Genomic DNA, 21,394 nt, shown 5'->3' with positions numbered 1-21,394 from the left:
CACAACTAACACATGGAAAAGTGACAAGTACATATAGTCATGCGAAAAGAAAAGAGGTGGAGGAGTAAAAGGAGGGGGAGACACAGATATAGGCATGTCATGCCCTTCTAAAATCCAAAAAGTGAGAAGCCAACACGTTCAGTCCGCTCCTGCCCGTGCCACCTCCGTGTCGCCGGGTTTGTGCCAGAGCCGCGGTGAACCCTGACGGCCAGCCCCCCTCTCCCAATACTGGTGCCTGTCCGCTGGTGGGTCGAGCGAGCCCCCCTGTGGTGGAGGCAGCTCTAAGCTTTTTAATTTAAATTGTCTCTCTAATTTGAATGAATACACTTTAAATCCATTTACAAGGATCTATTGGAGGGCAAGTCTCATGCCAGCAGCCGCGTAATTCCAGCTCCAGTAGCATCCACTAAAGCTGCTGCAGTTAAAAAGCTTTTATAAGGATCGAGCTCGGCTGTCCACCGCAAGGCATCCTACTGCCAGTCCCAGCCCCTATGCCTTGGGGTGCCTCCTGATGCTCTTCACTGAGTATCCCGCGGTCCCGAAGCATTTCCTTTGAAAAAATTAAGTGTCCAAACTACAGGTGGTGTAGCTTGCTTAACAGCCGGGATAATCCGCTGACTAGTAGACACTGCTACTAGGCACAATTAAAGTTTTTTCGTGATGTGATCCTTGTTGTCATTGCCAGACTGGGACTTCGCGTCTTGGGGTGGACCTGGAACTGAAGACTACATTTTGCCACTGCGATTCCTATTATATTTCCTTCCATTTTCTTTTTCCCTATTTCCTCCTGCTTTTTGCCCCCTTTTCTTTCCTCCTCTCCCCTCCCCCCCCCCCCCACCCCTGCGCTTTTTCATGACCATGTTATCTTTCTGTTTCTTTATATGGAATGCTTTTACATGATTTGACACATTGTCATAATGTAAAAATGTGCAATGTATTTTAATCTTTTGTGAGATGTATCTATTTATTGTTATATTGGTATATTATATCCATATTTTTATCCTGATATTTTATCCTCGCGTCACATTTGTCACATATGATTCCACTCTTTTAGTGGTCCTTTGTTTCACGTTTACTCACACACTCTATGCATATGATACTTATCATTTTTTTCACTAATTATCTCTACATATAGCTATCTATCCATACACTTTTTTCTCTCACAATAGCAGGTTATTATGCCGTTGGTTTAGGTACACTAGGCTTTATTGTGATTTGTTTATCCATATCATCTCTTTCTATTATTTTTTATTTATTATTTATTTTTATTATTTTTTCATCTTCCTTTTTCTTTTTCTTCTCCCTCTCCCCCATTTATCTCTCTCTCCCTCCCTGTCCTCCCCCTCTCCTTTCCTTTCCCTCCTTTCCTTCTTTCTCTTTTTTCGTTTTCCTTCCTCCTCCTCCCCCCTCCTCTCCCCCCCTCCTTCTTTCCCCTCTCTTTGTTTTCCTTTCCTTTCCACCTTCACATCATCACTTGTGCACATACACATATACTGCTATTTATTATTTATTTTTGCACTGTTTTATTCCCTCACCATTTATTCACTGTTATTTACCCCCTCTTTTCTTTTTATTATTTTTTTCTTCTCTTTTTTTCTTCTTTTTCTCCCTTTCTTTCACCTTGATTCATTTTGTCTACTCAGTCAACGATACATCTTTATTTACATTTACTTTTTCTCATCATTTTACCTTTCTTCACTTCTTTCGTTCATTTTCACGTCTGCACATTTTATTGTGACTTTTTACTTTCTTCATCTTGTTTGTGAACATTTAATTTACACTATGACATATGCATTTTACACTTCTGCTATTTCTCTTCATTTATTTATTTTCTCAATCCCGTTCACATCATTCCTTATTCCTTCTGCACATTATCTTATGCATTTATCTCTTCCATTCATTCCTTACCTACTTTGCTTCTTCTTCTGCATTATATCGCTATGATCTTGATTTTTTCTTTGTTGGTCTGGTTCGTCTCCAGTTACTGTGTATACAACACAGCAGCTCCTTCTTGTAGCGTGTCAGTTGCTATAGGGATTTGGCTGGTGTTGCGCGCATGCCCTGTCTGTGTTCCGGGTAGCTGTGATGCGTGCGTCTCCATGTGTCATGTGACTCGGGTCCTTCCGACCCGGTGTCAGCTGATGCATGACGCGGCGCTCGCGGCTCCCAGTTCCTCCTGACGGCGCATGCGCGCACCTTCAACGCCTCCTGTCTCCTGCCCCCATTCACCGGCATACAGCTGGGCGCACGTGTCCCCATGTGATCCCGATTATGGGTCACACTAATTAGGCATGTCATGGCTCACATTGGTCACATCACCCTTTATATGCACGGTGGTTCATATGGACGGTACCCCCTGACGAAGGACGTGTTGTCCGAAACGCGCGTCGGGGTTTGCCGCGGAGTGCCATTCACACTAGCTGCTGTAGACACAGGTACGCTATATATTCTTCTCCATTTGACTGTATGTTGCCCCTTTGGTACTGCCTGCATATGTATGTTGGATATAGATATGGCCAATACTATAGTGCACATAGCACTCTTATACATACCGGCTGATCATATACCTGCTCTTTATCCTAGATTCTTAGGAGATTCTCAGGGGACTCTCATTATATGTTAACTAGATTTCTAGCAAATACGATCTAATATTTGTACCTGCTGTATTACCATCATATTTTGTATTATGCAGCTTATTATGTAAATCTTCATTCTGAGATGTAATTGTATGTTTTTTGGACTCCACTATGCGGCTCTCTCTTTGCATGTAGTGCCACTTGTTACCTTTACTTAATAAAGTGATTTATATAATCCTTTGTATCATTGGACCTATCATTCGGTGGTTCTCTTTTCCCTATGTGTGTTACCGAATGGTCTGCCATTCCCTATTGGTCCATATACTAAGCACTTGATATATTCCTTTGACCAGGCCAGCCTACGGGTGTTAGTATGGTCTGTGTCTTGTGCTTCAAGATTCAGTGTTTTCTGTCTCTCCTAATTTTGTTGTGTTCTGCACAAGTTACATCTACTCTGGATATGGACCTAAAAGCCAGGGAACTTTCCTGGCAAGGACAAATTAATGATGTGTTTGGCAACAGTGGTGCTATGGCAATGGACTTCAGTGGTTCACAGGTTGATTCAGTTACAAGCACAATTAGGGGTTTATTACTAAAAAGAACACGCTTATGGTGGAACAAAGCGTTTTTGGAAAACTATTTGTTGAAACAATTGATCCCTAGGGGCCTGAGGGTACGGGTCATACCATCATTTTTTGTGGAAGACGAGGTGTTCATCAGGGACTGGGAACAGATATGCAACGAGACGTCCAAGAGGTTTATGCAATTGTTGATACAATTGAATCTCAGATCCATTAATGAGATTGACAAAACCCTTGAGACCATTTTTGAGAAGGCTAAGGTGGATTTTTCGGTGGATCAAATGAGTACCATTGATACACAAATGAATAAGTCTATGGACTTATGGGTTAAAGATATCCAGTTAAATCATGCCAAAAAACTGATGAGGGACCAGAGGGATCTTGCCTCAGGGAGAATTTATTTGTGGAAAAAGTCTACACCTCCAGGCATTAATAGAGCTCGCACCCCCTCATTATCATCTAATCCGCTGACTAGTGAGGCTTCTGACGCCTCCTCTTCCGTCTCTGGTTCGGTGGTGTCTACTCCAAAACGGAAACGAGAACTACGTTTTCCTCCCAACAAGCGCAATTATACTTACGCACCAGAAACAAGGGACAGTTTAAAGGTAATTAATTTGAGCCCTCATTCCTTTTCCGAAATGGAGATGTCGATATTAAAGAAAGGTCTAATGTTTTGCCCTACGGCTCATTTTGATAGATTCTCAGCCATCAAGGACCTGCACCTCTTTGCTAGGAAACTGTTATTTAAACGACACTTCCATAATGAGACTACATCTCGCTTATTTCCCACAGAGACGGAACAGGAGGCGTTAGCTGACCTTGAAACATTGGCGGAGGAACATAACAGTCTAATAGAGGGTAAGATCCCTCTGTCTATTCAACCACGTTCTCAGAAATTTCCTCCCTTGTCCACTTGCTCAACCATTGAGGTATTTGTCAAAATGGTGAGCAAGGACTTTGAAAACATTCCCCGATATCCGACACGGGACAACCTAACTAGAGATGAGAGACAATGTCTCCAGAAACTACGGAAATATTCTGATATTCTATTTAAACCAGCAGACAAGGGTGGGAATGTGGTAATTTGGCCCAAACCAATGTATGAGGAAGAAGCGTTCCGTCAATTAAAAAATCCGAAATGCTATAAAAAATTGACCTTTAATCCCTCGGTGAAATACCAAAAGGATTTAGGATCCATCCTACAATTGGCTAGAGATACTGATGTTATCTCTAAGGAATTACATTTAGCACTCCAGGTCAGTGAACCTGTCATTCCCACCCTGTATCTCTTACCTAAGATACATAAAAATTGTCAGATACCACCTGGAAGGCCAATAGTGTCAGGGAGGGGGAACTACTTGGAAAACGTCAATCGTTTCATAGATTCTGAACTCCAGCCTCTGGTGGAGCTATTACCTTCATTTACGAAGGATACCTCCGAATTCTTAAAGAAAATTGATGGGCTCCACATAGACACAGACACCATTTTGGTGACATGTGATGTGGAGTCGTTGTACACTAATATTCGTCATGTTGATGGTATTCAGGCTACCCAATTCTTTCTCCAGTCCTCATCTAGGACATTGGGTATGGTGAACTTCATCAGTCAACTGCTGGAGTTCACCCTATCACATAATTTTTTTCTATTCAAGGAATCCTTCTACCTCCAGCTCCAGGGCACCGCCATGGGTGCATCATTTGCTCCGGCGTATGCCAATCTGTTCCTGGGGCTGTGGGAGAGGGATCTGTTCATGTCAGATCAGTATCCTTCGATGGACCGCGTCCTTTTTTGGACGCGGTACATCGATGACATTTTCTTGATCTGGCAGGGCACTAATGAAGAATTACAGGGATTCATTAATTGTCTGAATCAAAATCATTTGAACATCCACCTAACATACCAGAGTGATAAGACTTCTATTGAATTCCTGGATGTCAGAATCTACAAAGACCCCCAGAACTGTTTGCAATCCTCCCTGTTTCGTAAGGACACAGCAGTGAATTCCTTACTGTTGGCATCCTCATCACATCCCCCTTCAATGATCCGGTCGATACCGGTGGGCCAATTCCTTAGACTAAGGAGAATTTGCTCCAATGATGCCGACTTTTTACAACAGGCTGATATATTGAGAAGGAGATTCCTGGAAAGAGGGTACAGTCGTCGCTCTATTAAAAGGGCATTTAATAGGGCCAGACATACTTCGAGACATCTGGCATTGTACTCTAAGAAAATGAATGCGTCAGATAAAAATGTCAGATTTATTACCCAACATCATGGACAGATTAACCTGATGCGCCACTTCTTGGATAAATCATGGCCCATTCTATTATCAGATCCAGTCCTCTCCAAGTACCTCAGTCCAAAACCTAACATTACTTTCCGTAGATCACGGAATTTACGTGACGATCTAGTAAAAAGTCATTATATAAATACATCTATATCATTTCTATCTAGAGCAAAAGCACACAATGGTTGTCGTCCCTGTGGGAAATGCGTAGCTTGTCCTAACGTGGGGAGATCTGAAAGATTTCACAGCTCAGATGGACTTACAGAATACAACATTCAACAACAGATTACATGTACCTCCACGGCTGTAATATACTATGCCACATGCCCATGTTCACTAATTTATGTGGGGTTAACAACCCGCCAATTAAAGGTAAGGGTACGTGAACATGTTCTGGGCATTGTGGCAGCAAGGGAAATTAATGATCTGTCCCTCCTGAAGACACTACCTAGACATTTTAAGCAGTTCCATGGATGTGATGCTTCACTACTTAAAGTCATCGGGATTGATATGATCGCACCAAATATTAGAGGGGGAAAAATTAGTAAGTCTCTGGCCCAACTTGAAACACGTTGGATCTGGACACTAAAAACAGTGTGTCCACACGGGTTAAACGAAAATATTAGTTATGTCCCATTCCTGTAATCCACATAGTCCCTGAACCAATGTCGTGTCTTTGTTTTTAATTGATTTTATTTGTTTTTAATTTTCTCCTTCATATCTCTTTACAGTTTTTTCGTGATGTGATCCTTGTTGTCATTGCCAGACTGGGACTTCGCGTCTTGGGGTGGACCTGGAACTGAAGACTACATTTTGCCACTGCGATTCCTATTATATTTCCTTCCATTTTCTTTTTCCCTATTTCCTCCTGCTTTTTGCCCCCTTTTCTTTCCTCCTCTCCCCTCCCCCCCCCCCCCTACCCCTGCGCTTTTTCATGACCATGTTATCTTTCTGTTTCTTTATATGGAATGCTTTTACATGATTTGACACATTGTCATAATGTAAAAATGTGCAATGTATTTTAATCTTTTATGAGATGTATCTATTTATTGTTATATTGGTATATTATATCCATATTTTTATCCTGATATTTTATCCTCGCGTCACATTTGTCACATATGATTCCACTCTTTTAGTGGTCCTTTGTTTCACGTTTACTCACACACTCTATGCATATGATACTTATCATTTTTTTCACTAATTATCTCTACATATAGCTATCTATCCTTACACTTTTTTCTCTCACAATAGCAGGTTATTATGCCGTTGGTTTAGGTACACTAGGCTTTATTGTGATTTGTTTATCCATATCATCTCTTTCTATTATTTTTTATTTATTATTTATTTTTATTATTTTTTCATCTTCCTTTTTCTTTTTCTTCTCCCTCTCCCCCATTTATCTCTCTCTCCCTCCCTGTCCTCCCCCTCTCCTTTCCTTTCCCTCCTTTCCTTCTTTCTCTTTTTTCGTTTTCCTTCCTCCTCCTCCCCCCTCCTCTCCCCCCCTCCTTCTTTCCCCTCTCTTTGTTTTCCTTTCCTTTCCACCTTCACATCATCACTTGTGCACATACACATATACTGCTATTTATTATTTATTTTTGCACTGTTTTATTCCCTCACCATTTATTCACTGTTATTTACCTCCTCTTTTCTTTTTAATATTTTTTTCTTCTCTTTTTTTCTTCTTTTTCTCCCTTTCTTTCACCTTGATTCATTTTGTCTACTCAGTCAACGATACATCTTTATTTACATTTACTTTTTCTCATCATTTTACCTTTCTTCACTTCTTTCGTTCATTTTCACGTCTGCACATTTTATTGTGACTTTTTACTTTCTTCATCTTGTTTGTGAACATTTAATTTACACTATGACATATGCATTTTACACTTCTGCTATTTCTCTTCATTTATTTATTTTCTCAATCCCGTTCACATCATTCCTTATTCCTTCTGCACATTATCTTATGCATTTATCTCTTCCATTCATTCCTTACCTACTTTGCTTCTTCTTCTGCATTATATCGCTATGATCTTGATTTTTTCTTTGTTGGTCTGGTTCGTCTCCAGTTACTGTGTATACAACACAGCAGCTCCTTCTTGTAGCGTGTCAGTTGCCATAGGGATTTGGCTGGCGTTGCGCGCATGCCCTGTCTGTGTTCCGGGTAGCTGTGATGCGTGCGTCTCCATGTGTCATGTGACTCGGGTCCTTCCGACCCGGTGTCAGCTGATGCATGACGCGGCGCTCGCGGCTCCCGGTTCCTCCTGACGGCGCATGCGCGCACCTTCAACGCCTCCTGTCTCCTGCCCCCATTCACCGGCATACAGCTGGGCGCACGTGTCCCCATGTGATCCCGATTATGGGTCACACTAATTAGGCATGTCATGGCTCACATTGGTCACATCACCCTTTATATGCACGGTGGTTCATATGGACGGTACCCCCTGACGAAGGACGTGTTGTCCGAAACGCGCGTCGGGGTTTGCCGCGGAGTGCCATTCACACTAGCTGCTGTAGACACAGGTACGCTATATATTCTTCTCCATTTGACTGTATGTTGCCCCTTTGGTACTGCCTGCATATGTATGTTGGATATAGATATGGCCAATACTATAGTGCACATAGCACTCTTATACATACCGGCTGATCATATACCTGCTCTTTATCCTAGATTCTTAGGAGATTTTCAGGGGACTCTCATTATATGTTAACTAGATTTCTAGCAAATACGATCTAATATTTGTACCTGCTGTATTGCCATCATATTTTGTATTATGCAGCTTATTATGTAAATCTTCATTCTGAGATGTAATTCTATGTTTTTTGGACTCCACTATGCGGCTCTCTCTTTGCATGTAGTGCCACTTGTTACCTTTACTTAATAAAGTGATTTATATAATCCTTTGTATGATTGGACCTATCATTCGGTGGTTCTCTTTTCCCTATGTGTGTTACCGAATGGTCTGCCATTCCCTATTGGTCCATATACTAAGCACTTGATATATTCCTTTGACCAGGCCAGCCTACGGGTGTTAGTATGGTCTGTGTCTTGTGCTTCAAGATTCAGTGTTTTCTGTCTCTCCTAATTTTGCTGTGTTCTGCACAGGTTACATCTACTCTGGATATGGACCTAAAAGCCAGGGAACTTTCCTGGCAAGGACAAATTAATGATGTGTTTGGCAACAGTGGTGCTATGGCAATGGACTTCAGTGGTTCACAGGTTGATTCAGTTACAAGCACAATTAGGGGTTTATTACTAAAAAGAACACGCTTATGGTGGAACAAAGCGTTTTTGGAAAACTATTTGTTGAAACAATTGATCCCTAGGGGCCTGAGGGTACGGGTCATACCATCATTTTTTGTGGAAGACGAGGTGTTCATCAGGGACTGGGAACAGATATGCAACGAGACGTCCAAGAGGTTTATGCAATTGTTGATACAATTGAATCTCAGATCCATTAATGAGATTGACAAAACCCTTGAGACCACTTTTGAGAAGGCTAAGGTGGATTTTTCGGTGGATCAAATGAGTACCATTGATACACAAATGAATAAGTCTATGGACTTATGGGTTAAAGATATCCAGTTAAATCATGCCAAAAAACTGATGAGGGACCAGAGGGATCTTGCCTCAGGGAGAATTTATTTGTGGAAAAAGTCTACACCTCCAGGCATTAATAGAGCTCGCACCCCCTCATTATCATCTAATCCGCTGACTAGTGAGGCTTCTGACGCCTCCTCTTCCGTCTCTGGTTCGGTGGTGTCTACTCCAAAACGGAAACGAGAACTACGTTTTCCTCCCAACAAGCGCAATTATACTTACGCACCAGAAACAAGGGACAGTTTAAAGGTAATTAATTTGAGCCCTCATTCCTTTTCCGAAATGGAGATGTTGATATTAAAGAAAGGTCTAATGTTTTGCCCTACGGCTCATTTTGATAGATTCTCAGCCATCAAGGACCTGCACCTCTTTGCTAGGAAACTGTTATTTAAACGACACTTCCATAATGAGACTACATCTCGCTTATTTCCCACAGAGACGGAACAGGAGGCGTTAGCTGACCTTGAAACATTGGCGGAGGAACATAACAGTCTAATAGAGGGTAAGATCCCTCTGTCTATTCAACCACGTTCTCAGAAATTTCCTCCCTTGTCCACTTGCTCAACCATTGAGGTATTTGTCAAAATGGTGAGCAAGGACTTTGAAAACATTCCCTGATATCCGACACGGGACAACCTAACTAGAGATGAGAGACAATGTCTCCAGAAACTACGGAAATATTCTGATATTCTATTTAAACCAGCAGACAAGGGTGGGAATGTGGTAATTTGGCCCAAACCAATGTATGAGGAAGAAGCGTTCCGTCAATTAAAAAATCCGAAATGCTATAAAAAATTGACCTTTAATCTCTCGGTGAAATACCAAAAGGAATTAGGATCCATCCTACAATTGGCTAGAGATACTGATGTTATCTCTAAGGAATTACATTTAGCACTCCAGGTCAGTGAACCTGTCATTCCCACCCTGTATCTCTTACCTAAGATACATAAAAATTGTCAGATACCACCTGGAAGGCCAATAGTGTCAGGGAGGGGGAACTACTTGGAAAACGTCAATCGTTTCATAGATTCTGAACTCCAGCCTCTGGTGGAGCTATTACCTTCATTTACGAAGGATACCTCCGAATTCTTAAAGAAAATTGATGGGCTCCACATAGACACAGACACCATTTTGGTGACATGTGATGTGGAGTCGTTGTACACTAATATTCGTCATGTTGATGGTATTCAGGCTACCCAATTCTTTCTCCAGTCCTCATCTAGGACATTGGGTATGGTGAACTTCATCAGTCAACTGCTGGAGTTCACCCTATCACATAATTTTTTTCTATTCAAGGAATCCTTCTACCTCCAGCTCCAGGGCACCGCCATGGGTGCATCATTTGCTCCGGCGTATGCCAATCTGTTCCTGGGGCTGTGGGAGAGGGATCTGTTCATGTCAGATCAGTATCCTTCGATGGACCGCGTCCTTTTTTGGACGCGGTACATCGATGACATTTTCTTGATCTGGCAGGGCACTAATGAAGAATTACAGGGATTCATTAATTGTCTGAATCAAAATCATTTGAACATCCACCTAACATACCAGAGTGATAAGACTTCTATTGAATTCCTGGATGTCAGAATCTACAAAGACCCCCAGAACTGTTTGCAATCCTCCCTGTTTCGTAAGGACACAGCAGTGAATTCCTTACTGTTGGCATCCTCATCACATCCCCCTTCAATGATCCGGTCGATACCGGTGGGCCAATTCCTTAGACTAAGGAGAATTTGCTCCAATGATGCCGACTTTTTACAACAGGCTGATATATTGAGAAGGAGATTCCTGGAAAGAGGGTACAGTCGTCGCTCTATTAAAAGGGCATTTAATAGGGCCAGACATACTTCGAGACATCTGGCATTGTACTCTAAGAAAATGAATGCGTCAGATAAAAATGTCAGATTTATTACCCAACATCATGGACAGATTAACCTGATGCGCCACTTCTTGGATAAATCATGGCCCATTCTATTATCAGATCCAGTCCTCTCCAAGTACCTCAGTCCAAAACCTAACATTACTTTCCGTAGATCACGGAATTTACGTGACGATCTAGTAAAAAGTCATTATATAAATACATCTATATCATTTCTATCTAGAGCAAAAGCACACAATGGTTGTCGTCCCTGTGGGAAATGCGTAGCTTGTCCTAACGTGGGGAGATCTGAAAGATTTCACAGCTCAGATGGACTTACAGAATACAACATTCAACAACAGATTACATGTACCTCCACGGCTGTAATATACTATGCCACATGCCCATGTTCACTAATTTATGTGGGGTTAACAACCCGCCAATTAAAGGTAAGGGTACGTGAACATGTTCTGGGCATTGTGGCAGCAAGGGAAATTAATGATCTGTCCCTCCTGAAGACACTACCTAGACATTTTAAGCAGTTCCATGGATGTGATGCTTCACTACTTAAAGTCATCGGGATTGATATGATCGCACCAAATATTAGAGGGGGAAAAATTAGTAAGTCTCTGGCCCAACTTGAAACACGTTGGATCTGGACACTAAAAACAGTGTGTCCACACGGGTTAAACGAAAATATTAGTTATGTCCCATTCCTGTAATCCACATAGTCCCTGAACCAATGTCGTGTCTTTGTTTTTAATTGATTTTATTTGTTTTTAATTTTCTCCTTCATATCTCTTTACAGTTTTTTCGTGATGTGATCCTTGTTGTCATTGCCAGACTGGGACTTCGCGTCTTGGGGTGGACCTGGAACTGAAGACTACATTTTGCCACTGCGATTCCTATTATATTTCCTTCCATTTTCTTTTTCCCTATTTCCTCCTGCTTTTTGCCCCCTTTTCTTTCCTCCTCTCCCCCCCCCCCCTACCCCTGCGCTTTTTCATGACCATGTTATCTTTCTGTTTCTTTATATGGAATGCTTTTACATGATTTGACACATTGTCATAATGTAAAAATGTGCAATGTATTTTAATCTTTTATGAGATGTATCTATTTATTGTTATATTGGTATATTATATCCATATTTTTATCCTGATATTTTATCCTCGCGTCACATTTGTCACATATGATTCCACTCTTTTAGTGGTCCTTTGTTTCACGTTTACTCACACACTCTATGCATATGATACTTATCATTTTTTTCACTAATTATCTCTACATATAGCTATCTATCCTTACACTTTTTTCTCTCACAATAGCAGGTTATTATGCCGTTGGTTTAGGTACACTAGGCTTTATTGTGATTTGTTTATCCATATCATCTCTTTCTATTATTTTTTATTTATTATTTATTTTTATTATTTTTTCATCTTCCTTTTTCTTTTTCTTCTCCCTCTCCCCCATTTATCTCTCTCTCCCTCCCTGTCCTCCCCCTCTCCTTTCCTTTCCCTCCTTTCCTTCTTTCTCTTTTTTCGTTTTCCTTCCTCCTCCTCCCCCCTCCTCTCCCCCCCTCCTTCTTTCCCCTCTCTTTGTTTTCCTTTCCTTTCCACCTTCACATCATCACTTGTGCACATACACATATACTGCTATTTATTATTTATTTTTGCACTGTTTTATTCCCTCACCATTTATTCACTGTTATTTACCCCCTCTTTTCTTTTTAATATTTTTTTCTTCTCTTTTTTTCTTCTTTTTCTCCCTTTCTTTCACCTTGATTCATTTTGTCTACTCAGTCAACGATACATCTTTATTTACATTTACTTTTTCTCATCATTTTACCTTTCTTCACTTCTTTCGTTCATTTTCACGTCTGCACATTTTATTGTGACTTTTTACTTTCTTCATCTTGTTTGTGAACATTTAATTTACACTATGACATATGCATTTTACACTTCTGATATTTCTCTTCATTTATTTATTTTCTCAATCCCGTTCACATCATTCCTTATTCCTTCTGCACATTATCTTATGCATTTATCTCTTCCATTCATTCCTTACCTACTTTGCTTCTTCTTCTGCATTATATCGCTATGATCTTGATTTTTTCTTTGTTGGTCTGGTTCGTCTCCAGTTACTGTGTATACAACACAGCAGCTCCTTCTTGTAGCGTGTCAGTTGCCATAGGGATTTGGCTGGCGTTGCGCGCATGCCCTGTCTGTGTTCCGGGTAGCTGTGATGCGTGCGTCTCCATGTGTCATGTGACTCGGGTCCTTCCGACCCGGTGTCAGCTGATGCATGACGTGGCGCTCGCGGCTCCCGGTTCCTCCTGACGGCGCATGCGCGCACCTTCAACGCCTCCTGTCTCCTGCCCCCATTCACCGGCATACAGCTGGGCGCACGTGTCCCCATGTGATCCCGATTATGGGTCACACTAATTAGGCATGTCATGGCTCACATTGGTCACATCACCCTTTATATGCACGGTGGTTCATATGGACGGTACCCCCTGACGAAGGACGTGTTGTCCGAAACGCGCGTCGGGGTTTGCCGCGGAGTGCCATTCACACTAGCTGCTGTAGACACAGGTACGCTATATATTCTTCTCCATTTGACTGTATGTTGCCCCTTTGGTACTGCCTGCATATGTATGTTGGATATAGATATGGCCAATACTATAGTGCACATAGCACTCTTATACATACCGGCTGATCATATACCTGCTCTTTATCCTAGATTCTTAGGAGATTCTCAGGGGACTCTCATTATATGTTAACTAGATTTCTAGCAAATACGATCTAATATTTGTACCTGCTGTATTACCATCATATTTTGTATTATGCAGCTTATTATGTAAATCTTCATTCTGAGATGTAATTCTATGTTTTTTGGACTCCACTATGCGGCTCTCTCTTTGCATGTAGTGCCACTTGTTACCTTTACTTAATAAAGTGATTTATATAATCCTTTGTATGATTGGACCTATCATTCGGTGGTTCTCTTTTCCCTATGTGTGTTACCGAATGGTCTGCCATTCCCTATTGGTCCATATACTAAGCACTTGATATATTCCTTTGACCAGGCCAGCCTACGGGTGTTAGTATGGTCTGTGTCTTGTGCTTCAAGATTCAGTGTTTTCTGTCTCTCCTAATTTTGCTGTGTTCTGCACAGGTTACATCTACTCTGGATATGGACCTAAAAGCCAGGGAACTTTCCTGGCAAGGACAAATTAATGATGTGTTTGGCAACAGTGGTGCTATGGCAATGGACTTCAGTGGTTCACAGGTTGATTCAGTTACAAGCACAATTAGGGGTTTATTACTAAAAAGAACACGCTTATGGTGGAACAAAGCGTTTTTGGAAAACTATTTGTTGAAACAATTGATCCCTAGGGGCCTGAGGGTACGGGTCATACCATCATTTTTTGTGGAAGACGAGGTGTTCATCAGGGACTGGGAACAGATATGCAACGAGACGTCCAAGAGGTTTATGCAATTGTTGATACAATTGAATCTCAGATCCATTAATGAGATTGACAAAACCCTTGAGACCACTTTTGAGAAGGCTAAGGTGGATTTTTCGGTGGATCAAATGAGTACCATTGATACACAAATGAATAAGTCTATGGACTTATGGGTTAAAGATATCCAGTTAAATCATGCCAAAAAACTGATGAGGGACCAGAGGGATCTTGCCTCAGGGAGAATTTATTTGTGGAAAAAGTCTACACCTCCAGGCATTAATAGAGCTCGCACCCCCTCATTATCATCTAATCCGCTGACTAGTGAGGCTTCTGACGCCTCCTCTTCCGTCTCTGGTTCGGTGGTGTCTACTCCAAAACGGAAACGAGAACTACGTTTTCCTCCCAACAAGCGCAATTATACTTACGCACCAGAAACAAGGGACAGTTTAAAGGTAATTAATTTGAGCCCTCATTCATTTTCCGAAATGGAGATGTCGATATTAAAGAAAGGTCTAATGTTTTGCCCTACGGCTCATTTTGATAGATTCTCAGCCATCAAGGACCTGCACCTCTTTGCTAGGAAACTGTTATTTAAACGACACTTCCATAATGAGACTACATCTCGCTTATTTCCCACAGAGACGGAACAGGAGGCGTTAGCTGACCTTGAAACATTGGCGGAGGAACATAACAGTCTAATAGAGGGTAAGATCCCTCTGTCTATTCAACCACGTTCTCAGAAATTTCCTCCCTTGTCCACTTGCTCAACCATTGAGGTATTTGTCAAAATGGTGAGCAAGGACTTTGAAAACATTCCCCGATATCCGACACGGGACAACCTAACTAGAGATGAGAGACAATGTCTCCAGAAACTACGGAAATATTCTGATATTCTATTTAAACCAGCAGACAAGGGTGGGAATGTGGTAATTTGGCCCAAACCAATGTATGAGGAAGAAGCGTTCCGTCAATTAAAAAATCCGAAATGCTATAAAAAATTGACCTTTAATCCCTCGGTGAAATACCAAAAGGAATTAGGATCCATCCTACAATTGGCTAGAGATACTGATGTTATCTCTAAGGAATTACATTTAGCACTCCAGGTCAGTGAACCTGTCATTCCCACCCTGTATCTCTTACCTAAGATACATAAAAATTGTCAGATACCACCTGGAAGGCCAATAGTGTCAGGGAGGGGGAACTACTTGGAAAACGTCAATCGTTTCATAGATTCTGAACTCCAGCCTCTGGTGGAGCTATTACCTTCATTTACGAAGGATACCTCCGAATTCTTAAAGAAAATTGATGGGCTCCACATAGACACAGACACCATTTTGGTGACATGTGATGTGGAGTCGTTGTACACTAATATTCGTCATGTTGATGGTATTCAGGCTACCCAATTCTTTCTCCAGTCCTCATCTAGGACATTGGGTATGGTGAACTTCATCAGTCAACTGCTGGAGTTCACCCTATCACATAATTTTTTTCTATTCAAGGAATCCTTCTACCTCCAGCTCCAGGGCACCGCCATGGGTGCATCATTTGCTCCGGCGTATGCCAATCTGTTCCTGGGGCTGTGGGAGAGGGATCTGTTCATGTCAGATCAGTATCCTTCGATGGACCGCGTCCTTTTTTGGACGCGGTACATCGATGACATTTTCTTGATCTGGCAGGGCACTAATGAAGAATTACAGGGATTCATTAATTGTCTGAATCAAAATCATTTGAACATCCACCTAACATACCAGAGTGATAAGACTTCTATTGAATTCCTGGATGTCAGAATCTACAAAGACCCCCAGAACTGTTTGCAATCCTCCCTGTTTCGTAAGGACACAGCAGTGAATTCCTTACTGTTGGCATCCTCATCACATCCCCCTTCAATGATCCGGTCGATACCGGTGGGCCAATTCCTTAGACTAAGGAGAATTTGCTCCAATGATGCCGACTTTTTACAACAGGCTGATATATTGAGAAGGAGATTCCTGGAAAGAGGGTACAGTCGTCGCTCTATTAAAAGGGCATTTAATAGGGCCAGACATACTTCGAGACATCTGGCATTGTACTCTAAGAAAATGAATGCGTCAGATAAAAATGTCAGATTTATTACCCAACATCATGGACAGATTAACCTGATGCGCCACTTCTTGGATAAATCATGGCCCATTCTATTATCAGATCCAGTCCTCTCCAAGTACCTCAGTCCAAAACCTAACATTACTTTCCGTAGATCACGGAATTTACGTGACGATCTAGTAAAAAGTCATTATATAAATACATCTATATCATTTCTATCTAGAGCAAAAGCACACAATGGTTGTCGTCCCTGTGGGAAATGCGTAGCTTGTCCTAACGTGGGGAGATCTGAAAGATTTCACAGCTCAGATGGACTTACAGAATACAACATTCAACAACAGATTACATGTACCTCCACGGCTGTAATATACTATGCCACATGCCCATGTTCACTAATTTATGTGGGGTTAACAACCCGCCAATTAAAGGTAAGGGTACGTGAACATGTTCTGGGCATTGTGGCAGCAAGGGAAATTAATGATCTGTCCCTCCTGAAGACACTACCTAGACATTTAAAGCAGTTCCATGGATGTGATGCTTCACTACTTAAAGTCATCGGGATTGATATGATCGCACCAAATATTAGAGGGGGAAAAATTAGTAAGTCTCTGGCCCAACTTGAAACACGTTGGATCTGGACACTAAAAACAGTGTGTCCACACGGGTTAAACGAAAATATTAGTTATGTCCCATTCCTGTAATCCACATAGTCCCTGAACCAATGTCGTGTCTTTGTTTTTAATTGATTTTATTTGTTTTTAATTTTCTCCTTCATATCTCTTTACAGTTTTTTCGTGATGTGATCCTTGTTGTCATTGCCAGACTGGGACTTCGCGTCTTGGGGTGGACCTGGAACTGAAGACTACATTTTGCCACTGCGATTCCTATTATATTTCCTTCCATTTTCTTTTTCCCTATTTCCTCCTGCTTTTTGCCCCCTTTTCTTTCCTCCTCTCCCCCCCCCCCCCTACCCCTGCGCTTTTTCATGACCATGTTATCTTTCTGTTTCTTTATATGGAATGCTTTTACATGATTTGACACATTGTCATAATGTAAAAATGTGCAATGTATTTTAATCTTTTATGAGATGTATCTATTTATTGTTATATTGGTATATTATATCCATATTTTTATCCTGATATTTTATCCTCGCGTCACATTTGTCACATATGATTCCACTCTTTTAGTGGTCCTTTGTTTCACGTTTACTCACACACTCTATGCATATGATACTTATCATTTTTTTCACTAATTATCTCTACATATAGCTATCTATCCTTACACTTTTTTCTCTCACAATAGCAGGTTATTATGCCGTTGGTTTAGGTACACTAGGCTTTATTGTGATTTGTTTATCCATATCATCTCTTTCTATTATTTTTTATTTATTATTTATTTTTATTATTTTTTCATCTTCCTTTTTCTTTTTCTTCTCCCTCTCCCCCATTTATCTCTCTCTCCCTCCCTGTCCTCCCCCTCTCCTTTCCTTTCCCTCCTTTCCTTCTTTCTCTTTTTTCGTTTTCCTTCCTCCTCCTCCCCCCTCCTCTCCCCCCCCTCCTTCTTTCCCCTCTCTTTGTTTTCCTTTCCTTTCCACCTTCACATCATCACTTGTGCACATACACATATACTGCTATTTATTATTTATTTTTGCACTGTTTTATTCCCTCACCATTTATTCACTGTTATTTACCCCCTCTTTTCTTTTTATTATTTTTTTCTTCTCTTTTTTTCTTCTTTTTCTCCCTTTCTTTCACCTTGATTCATTTTGTCTACTCAGTCAACGATACATCTTTATTTACATTTACTTTTTCTCATCATTTTACCTTTCTTCACTTCTTTCGTTCATTTTCACGTCTGCACATTTTATTGTGACTTTTTACTTTCTTCATCTTGTTTGTGAACATTTAATTTACACTATGACATATGCATTTTACACTTCTGCTATTTCTCTTCATTTATTTATTTTCTCAATCCCGTTCACATCATTCCTTATTCCTTCTGCACATTATCTTATGCATTTATCTCTTCCATTCATTCCTTACCTACTTTGCTTCTTCTTCTGCATTATATCGCTATGATCTTGATTTTTTCTTTGTTGGTCTGGTTCGTCTCCAGTTACTGTGTATACAACACAGCAGCTCCTTCTTGTAGCGTGTCAGTTGCCATAGGGATTTGGCTGGTGTTGCGCGCATGCCCTGTCTGTGTTCCGGGTAGCTGTGATGCGTGCGTCTCCATGTGTCATGTGACTCGGGTCCTTCCGACCCGGTGTCAGCTGATGCATGACGCGGCGCTCGCGGCTCCCGGTTCCTCCTGACGGCGCATGCGCGCACCTTCAACGCCTCCTGTCTCCTGCCCCCATTCACCGGCATACAGCTGGGCGCACGTGTCCCCATGTGATCCCGATTATGGGTCACACTAATTAGGCATGTCATGGCTCACATTGGTCACATCACCCTTTATATGCACGGTGGTTCATATGGACGGTACCCCCTGACGAAGGACGTGTTGTCCGAAACGCGCGTCGGGGTTTGCCGCGGAGTGCCATTCACACTAGCTGCTGTAGACACAGGTACGCTATATATTCTTCTCCATTTGACTGTATGTTGCCCCTTTGGTACTGCCTGCATATGTATGTTGGATATAGATATGGCCAATACTATAGTGCACATAGCACTCATACATACCGGCTGATCATATACCTGCTCTTTATCCTAGATTCTTAGGAGATTCTCAGGGGACTCTCATTATATGTTAACTAGATTTCTAGCAAATACGATCTAATATTTGTACCTGCTGTATTACCATCATCTTTTGTATTATGCAGCTTATTATGTAAATCTTCATTCTGAGATGTAATTCTATGTTTTTTGGACTCCACTATGCGGCTCTCTCTTTGCATGTAGTGCCACTTGTTACCTTTACTTAATAAAGTGATTTATATAATCCTTTGTATGATTGGACCTGTCATTCGGTGGTTCTCTTTTCCCTATGTGTGTTACCGAATGGTCTGCCATTCCCTATTGGTCCATATACTAAGCACTTGATATATTCCTTTGACCAGGCCAGCCTACGGGTGTTAGTATGGTCTGTGTCTTGTGCTTCAAGATTCAGTGTTTTCTGTCTCTACTAGGCACAAAGTATTTCCTGGGCTAGATACAGTTAAAAATTTGTAATTAGATACTCTCGTTGGATGCTGAGAAAGCATTCCATAGAGTCTCCTGGCACGCCATATATGATTCTCTTAAAAAGCTTGGGGTAGGGGTCTAGGGGACCCTTTTATAGCCAAAATCACGGCCCTGTATCACAATACGTCACCTAGGCTGAAGATAAATGGAACTGTAGCACCCTGAGGGCTCGGTTGCTACAGAGGTATTGCACCTCACCCAGAGGTGTGATATCTCACTCTCAGGTAAGGATGGAGTGTGGATCAGGACCCGACACCTGCATGCATTACACCACATTGCCGTGGGGCAGGGCGACCAATATGCCTCTGAGATGGGCACGACAGTCCCTGTCCCTGGCTGGAGTGGGGGGAGGGAACACTGAGGAAGGGGAACCCTGTAGTGCAGGAGCAGGGAGGAAGCAGTTCCTGGGTGCATTGAGAAGGGAGTATAAAAGGTGGGCACCATCTTAGTTCAGTGCAGAGAAGTCTGAGCAGAAGTGGCAGGGAGCAGGGGCTCTGCATGAGCTCTGCTCCGGAGGCGGGCCTAGTAACAGAGGCCCAGGCCTGGAAGAGGGAGAAGGAAGGAAGAGGAGCGGAGAAGGCTCCAGGAACGAGGAATGAAGGGATCCCAGGGGTGCGGACGGGCGAGTCGCCACCGCACGCCCGAATCCACCTGCGTGGAGGGGTCAGGCCAAAGGGGGAGACCGGTCCCCAAAACTAGTGGAGGCAGGAAACGACCCTCAGCTAGAAACCGGAGGCTGTGACATTTTATGTGGCGCAGCGCCTCGCTACACCCGCTAGGAAGGCACCACATAGGGTCAGGGAAACTGGCGCCAAGTTTACCAAGAGGAGGCCCGAGGCAGCCGGACAGAAGGGTTGGTAAGAAAGGCCAGACAAAGGACACACAAAGGGGGTCCTGTGAAGCACTCCAAAGTTATCTGGGAGTTGTCTGAGCCCCTCACCTGGTGAGCACAGTACGACGTGGGCAGCCGTTACCTGCAGACGTGGTCTGGATATTAAGAACTGTGAGTAAAGGCCCTGGACTGCATCACTGACTCCATGTCGTTACTGCTGCTGCCCTGCACCATCACCCACATCCTCCGCATACACTGCCCTGAGGCTATACTCCTCCCGTGGGGAGTTATGCTACGCTCTGCTGCACCCACAACACCAGCCTCAGCGGTCTGCCCTGCAGCAGCGGTTCACTCTGACCGCAATCCACGGGTGGCGTAGTCGGACATTTAAACATCAAAACCACATAAATAGTTCCGCCACTGGTTTGACCACCCTGAGCCACGGAACCGGGTCGCCGCCACGAAGACTGCAACCACCAGCATCCACCAAAAAGGGTCCGGCTCCGGGTGTCCCAAGGCCCAGGGGGTGCATCAGAACATTTTCATCACCTTTCACAATCACCAATGGGACAAGGCAGGGATGTCCTCTGTCCCCTCTCTTATACATCCTAGTGACGGGGTACCTGCTCTCATCAATTCGCCATAACCCCAATATTAGGTGGATTGAGGTGGAAGGCACCGAGTACAAGTGCTCTCTATTTGCTGATGATGTTCTAGTATATATCACTCAATCACATATATCCATCCATGCTGTTATGGCTGAAATAGATCACTTTCTTACATGGTCAAATTTTAAAATCAATGCAGCGAAGTCTGAGGCCCTCGATGTCTCCCTCCCCAAATCCATATAGGATTCCATCCAGTCCAACTTTCCCTTTGCCTGGCCCTCACAGGGTATCAAATACTTAGGAATTCCTATTCATAGAGACCTCTCCCATCT

The sequence above is a fragment of the Phyllobates terribilis genome, unplaced genomic scaffold (genome assembly GCF_046119375.1).
Source record: "Phyllobates terribilis strain yellow unplaced genomic scaffold, ASM4611937v1 Scaffold_1__5_contigs__length_1240528914, whole genome shotgun sequence".
Lineage (NCBI taxonomy): Eukaryota > Metazoa > Chordata > Amphibia > Anura > Dendrobatidae > Phyllobates > Phyllobates terribilis.
This window is presented reverse-complemented; position numbering follows the sequence as displayed.